This window comes from Bactrocera oleae, chromosome 3 (assembly GCF_042242935.1).
Source record: "Bactrocera oleae isolate idBacOlea1 chromosome 3, idBacOlea1, whole genome shotgun sequence".
In the NCBI taxonomy this organism is placed as follows: Eukaryota; Metazoa; Arthropoda; class Insecta; order Diptera; family Tephritidae; genus Bactrocera; species Bactrocera oleae.
The window spans coordinates 54,392,626-54,398,584 of record NC_091537.1 but is presented as its reverse complement, the minus strand read 5'-3'; the positions used below and the strand labels follow the sequence as shown (position 1 = coordinate 54,398,584).

The 5,959-nt window shown below is 34.0% G+C and overlaps 1 long non-coding RNA gene across 1 annotated transcript; it reads right to left on the bottom strand.

Annotated features, from left to right (window-relative positions):
• Nucleotides 1–2,791: 2,791 nt before the first annotated feature.
• On the bottom strand, nucleotides 2,792–4,559 carry LOC138855913 (uncharacterized). The gene is made up of 3 exons (XR_011395051.1): nucleotides 4,437–4,559; nucleotides 4,221–4,355; nucleotides 2,792–3,420 (listed from the first exon to the last, which is right to left on the bottom strand). It is a non-coding gene; the product is annotated as an uncharacterized lncRNA (long non-coding RNA).
• Between the last annotated feature and the right edge of the window lie 1,400 nt (nucleotides 4,560–5,959).

The following is a 5,959-nucleotide window of genomic DNA, read 5'->3' as shown; positions in this document are numbered from 1 at the left end:
GTCCTTGACTACCAAAACATGACTATTTCCTAATTTATTGGTGGGGAATGGACCATCTTCATACACACGCACGCGAATTGTGCTGTTTCATCTGCCCATATCCAGTCCAATAAAACCTTTGCTTCAAATCCTCCAAGGATTTCATGTCTCTCAAGTGCCCTCCTCTTGGACATTTGTACTGCACGTTAAGAACATCATGAATTCCAACCCTTAGAACAACCATAAGTACTCGGAATGTTTGCCCATTTTCGCTTTTCCATACTCGATGCAAGCAGCCATACACTAACTTTAAACTGCTCCGTTCTGCCCAATATGATTTTGTGACTGGCCTTCCTATAGTTATTTCTCTAATCGTTGTACATTGGTTCAACTCCACTTCATGTAATGCACCTTCCAAATCTGGATCTTCTTGCAAAGAGTCATCCGTTTCAGGTTCAATTTTATGCTGATCTTCCACCTATGATGGTATACACGCTTCCTGCTCTTCCAACTGTACGGACACTTGTGCTGGTATCCAAGCTTCTTGCTCTTCTAACTCTGTGGAACCATTTACTGGTTCACACGCTTCCTCCTCTTCCAACTGTGAGAACACCTGCCCTGACATACGCAATTCCAGCTCTTTCGACTGTGAGGACCCTTGTACTGGTACACACGCTTCCTCCTCTTCCGACTGTGAGGACACCTGCGCTGGCATACGCCCGTTCAGTTCTTCCGACTGCGAAGACACTTGTGCTGGTATACAAGCTTCTTGCTCTTTATACTGTGAAGATACAGGCTCACATGCTTCCTCCTCTTCCAACTGTGAGGATACCTGCGCTGACATATGCACGTCGAGCTCTTTCGGTGCTGACAACTGTGCTGAAAACGTGCATCTTGCGCTGCGAACTGCTCTTCCAAATGCGTTGACAATCGCGTTTCCATTTGAGACATACGTGTATCCTGTTCTTTAAATAGTGTCGATATTTGCGTTGACATTTGCGATATTGCGACAAAAACCATGTTTATGTCCACAATCTTTGACGAGCATTGAGCCTCTTCCTTTTCTTCTATCTTTGTTGTCTCTTCTTCTAATTCCATGTGAAAGACATATTCCTCCACATTAATGTTTTCCGCCTCCATGGCCTCTCTCAACCGTGATTGTAATTCAGTTTTTAATCCATTTGTCGCCAAACCCCGTTGCTCCAGCTCCTTTTTCAGTTGTGGAATCTTCAGATCTTTAAACTTGGAACATTTTCAAATAATTATCTCCTTGGGAATTTATTTGACAATTCCACTTCTGACACCAATTGTAACGGATTTCTCGATAAATCATCTACCTGTAACTTACTCTTTAGTTCGATCACTGGATTGATAAATAAAAGTCCCAATTTAATGGCTACACACTTATCTTTATTTTTATTCCAACAACTTAACACTTATTGCTCGTTATTTGAGCTTACAACTTCTTGCTTATGTCTCAATTGTTCTTATCACGACAACATTCTAACTAGAACTGTGTTTGCTGCACAGTCCGGCAGCCCTTATATAGTAAATCTGTAACAAAACATTGCTTCTAGAACATTCTGGCAACTACGAGTTCGCTAACTAGTTGCTTCTGGCAGTTTATCGTTGATTCGATTTTGTTCTATCATCCGTGTTCGTCACAATATTATTACCAAAGCCGACTGATTGCCGCTATCACACGTTCAATACTTAATGTGATATTTGGATCGTGATCATAATTAATGATTGATGGATCACTAGTGAATGCTACACGTTCAATAAATATCTCGTCAGTATTTATTCGAAATAAATCCAGTTGTTAAAACTAGTGTGTTAAAAATATTTTTGCTTAGTATTTGTTTAATTTTATCCGTGTTTTTGATGAAATGTCGAAAGAAAACTGAAGAAAAGTTTTAAAGGTTTTGAAGAAAAACATTCAAAGACAGCGCTCGATAAAAAAAAATTTTGCAACCATTGTAAAGAATTCCCCGGATCTTAGAAAATACTAAAAAAATTGTATATGTGTAAATATAAATTTAAAAAAAATTATGAGAAAATTAGCATGCCTTTTTATTATTTTTAATAATTTGTTCCGTTGTATCGTGAATTTACATACAAAATGTCGTTGATGTCGCGGTCAATATTTAATGTTTAACGCGCGATCCACTATCCGCGATCCGCATTTCAAAATATTTTATGATATGGCGATCCTGGATCGCGTTTATAAGCGGATATCTACTAGCAAACGTGTTCGCGACTTGGTATTGTTCACAGAGAGTGTTCAATAGTTCTCTCGCTCTATCCAATCGTTATTATGTCATGTAGTTTCGTTCTAAGTTACCTTTTATATGCGTTTGTTATTTTTTGGGTAACAGAATGACATACATTGGTTATCAAATCTGTTTACAGTCTGTTGAAGGTAATAAATTCTTTTGTTAGAGAATAGGTTACCTATGTGTTATCCATAACAGAAGTATTTGTTCCCAAAATTTCGGTTAGTGATATCGTTTTGATTAGCAGTTTGCTACCTTTAACATATAAACTTGTTAGCGTATTTTTTATATATTTGTTGGCTTTAACAAGCATAACTGTTGCCTCGATTTGTTACATAATTTATTACCTATTTGTTTCTTTTAACAAATTCGTATTTTAGCTTATCGGTTACCTTCTTGTTGACATAACCAATTGCAATTTTGTAAAATAAAATTCAATATTTTTTTATTTTATTTGTCTTTATTTTATTGAAAAACCTACTTACTTACTATCTTATTACTAACTAATTATTCAAAGTAATGAATATCTTAAATGTGTACATATTGATATATACTATGTTACACATATGTATATAGGTTAAATATAAGTATTAACACTTAAATTGTATACTTAAAGAAGTACATTTAACAATATATTTATATATACTACAATTATAAAGCTACATGCATACAAAATATCTGGTTAAATGAGTTTAGTCTCCCTCTACATGTACACACCACTCTATCCGGAAGAATTATTATAAAACACTGTTCTTATATGACGAAATAAATCAAAACTTATTACTTGTATAAAATATATCGAGATACTGAGTTTTTCTTAAAAATAAAGCAATTTTAATTATAAATCAGTGGTGTGTGATCCTCCATAAATTGTGTATCTATTTAAACAATATGATTCGGCCCCTTCATCACGATTATACACCATGTCATACATTATTTCTTCGCAGGTTTCTTGCCAAAAACTCGACTATAAAAGATTTAAGCGCCGGTTTCATTTGTGTAACATGATTTTGTTTAAAATCCTACATTTCAGCTATTACTGCATAGGAACTAACATTGGTGCGACGATTCACATCGGTCATCTGGTCATTGCTCATCTTTTGCATAGATGTTAACCAATCGCATTCGTGTTGAAATAATGTCAGGAAAACTGTTCAGGACGCCTCTGAAATAAAAAATACATAGAAAATGAAGCCATTTATGAACGAGATTGACAAGCGAGGTAGCAATTAGATTAATTACTCTAATACCAGTTAGGAGATACTGAAATATTGGCTTTTGGGTATCTTCAAGCTAGGCACAAGGTTCTTTCATTCCTTAGGCATATGTAACTAAAAAGAGACTAACTCTCGTGTCGTATTGACTGTAGAACTATAAACGGTCTGTGAATGGTACCGAGTCCAATTTTTGGTTTAACTTTCCGATCCGAGGCGAACTTTACGCCCAACACTTTCCGATAACGGTGTTGTTTTTAAGGGTGCATGGTGCTCGTCTCTATTTAAGGCCTTTGCCAGGTCCGACCTGCCATCACCAATACGTTGCAGTTATTTTTTACATTGTGTTTCATAACGTTTCGCCGTGTCATTGGATAATGCTAAGAGATATGGCCCAACAATAAGAGACTCCTACATATGTGTCACGTTTGGCTTTCCTTATGCTTGATTTCAACATCTTGTCAAAAAATGAAGCCACTCTTCGCATTGTTACAATACCGGGTGACGACAAGCCCAATATCCACCAATCGTTCTTTGTAACGTTTACAAATTAGTGAAAATGAGGCAAAATCTCTCCAACAAACGATGGTATACCAATACCAATCAAAATCCATGTATCGTCTTGAACCTCCAACATAATTATTTTTAAATTGCATTTTTATCAATCTAAAACATAATTTCTTATATTAAATATTAGTTAACTAACTATATTTGTTCACTTTTTAAAGTTATTAATTAATAATTTACTCACCTGAATTGGTTTTATTCTAGGAATGCAATTTTTCCGCAATGCTGCAAATTTTCTGTAACAATAAAAGTTTTGGTTATAAAAACAAAACACATACCACAATGCGTACCTTATTGATCGGTTTTGTGTCGCGTTTTTCTATGTATAAAGTAAAACAAATTAATTTTACAATATAAATATAATTAATTTTACAACATATTTATAAAAAGAAGAACTCACCTCTCTAAAAGCCAAATTTGTAGCAGAGATGAAGGAATGCTCAACTCTCTCAACTATTGAATGTTCAAAAACCAGTTGTTTTAAAATATCACAAAATCACAAAAAAGGATTTTAATAGTTCCTCCATATGTTAATCGGATATATATATAATAATTTTAATCTCAATAAATGTTGGGTGTTTTAGTTTAAATGTCCAACAATTTTTATTTTGACTGATCTGGCTACAATGCAAAATGTTATAAAAGACGCTAATTTTGAAGCGCTCTCACACTGCAATAAGCGTCCCTTTATCCCTGGTTTTAGTGAAATTACGCTTTTTTTATTCTTCTTGAGTAGTAAATTGTATATTCGTTAGGTTTTATAGTTGAATAATTATGCTATAATGTTAGCACTCAACATTGACACTATTACTTCCCGTTTCTTTCACAAACGCCTTTTTAAGGTTTAAATTGAAATATTCTTTATTTTTTTATTGAATGTTTCACAAGTTTTTTATTGGTTTAACACTTTTGTGATAAAAATTAATACTACGATTTTAAACTCAGAAAGTTTTGACGGTTGGTAGCGGAGATAGCGATTTCATACATTTACGTTGCGCAAAGAGATCGGAATTATTTCGAATGTGTTGAATTGATGATCCAATCCCTCTTTTTGTTGATTGTGTGGGGTGTCATCGTGTATGGTGGTAACTTCTGTGGTGACATCGTGTGCAGTGTGGTCGTGTATGTTGTGAGTGCGAGTTGTGTTCCAAGGTGTGGTGTGTTGTATTAGGGTGTGACATTATTTACCCTGATGAAGCGGTGTAGTTGGAAGGAGAGTTTATAGTCATTTAAACAATAGTTAAGGTTTCTCCCATTCAATTGGAAATTGCAGAAAAGCCTGTGTAATGTTACCCTTTAACTAAAGGAACAATAAACATTTTTCATCAAAATCGTTAAAAAGATTAGGACCAAACTGTTGTTTATTATGGTCAATCCGTTCATAAAATTTAAGTTAAGATTGATACGGTACGTATAAAAAACAAAACACAACACAACAAAAGATTTGTTTTAAAATTTAATACTGGTAAAAAACACAATTATGTTACTACAAAACAAATCAGTTATTTTTTAAAATAATGAAACCAAAAACTAAACATATTTTCACAGAATATTCAATCCTACCTCGTAATTATAGTAATTTTCTTCGCACTTTTTGTTCTGCAAATTCTTTAATAAAATCTGATCAATTTATTCTGTCGCAAACCTTGTGTTCTATTGAAATTATAGCCAATCCAGATAATCTATTGTGTCATGGTGGATCGCAGATAATTTTTTATTATTTTTAATTTAGAAAAGCTTCTATCACAAGTTGCAACTATTACCGGTAAAGTTCAAAGGATCCTCAGCGCAATACTACTTGCAATATTTGGACCAAATCTTAAATCTGTTACAAATTTTAAAACATCTTGAGGAGATAAATTACTATTTAAAAACATACAAAGGACTGACAACTCCTCACAAAGTTCTAATACATTTATATCT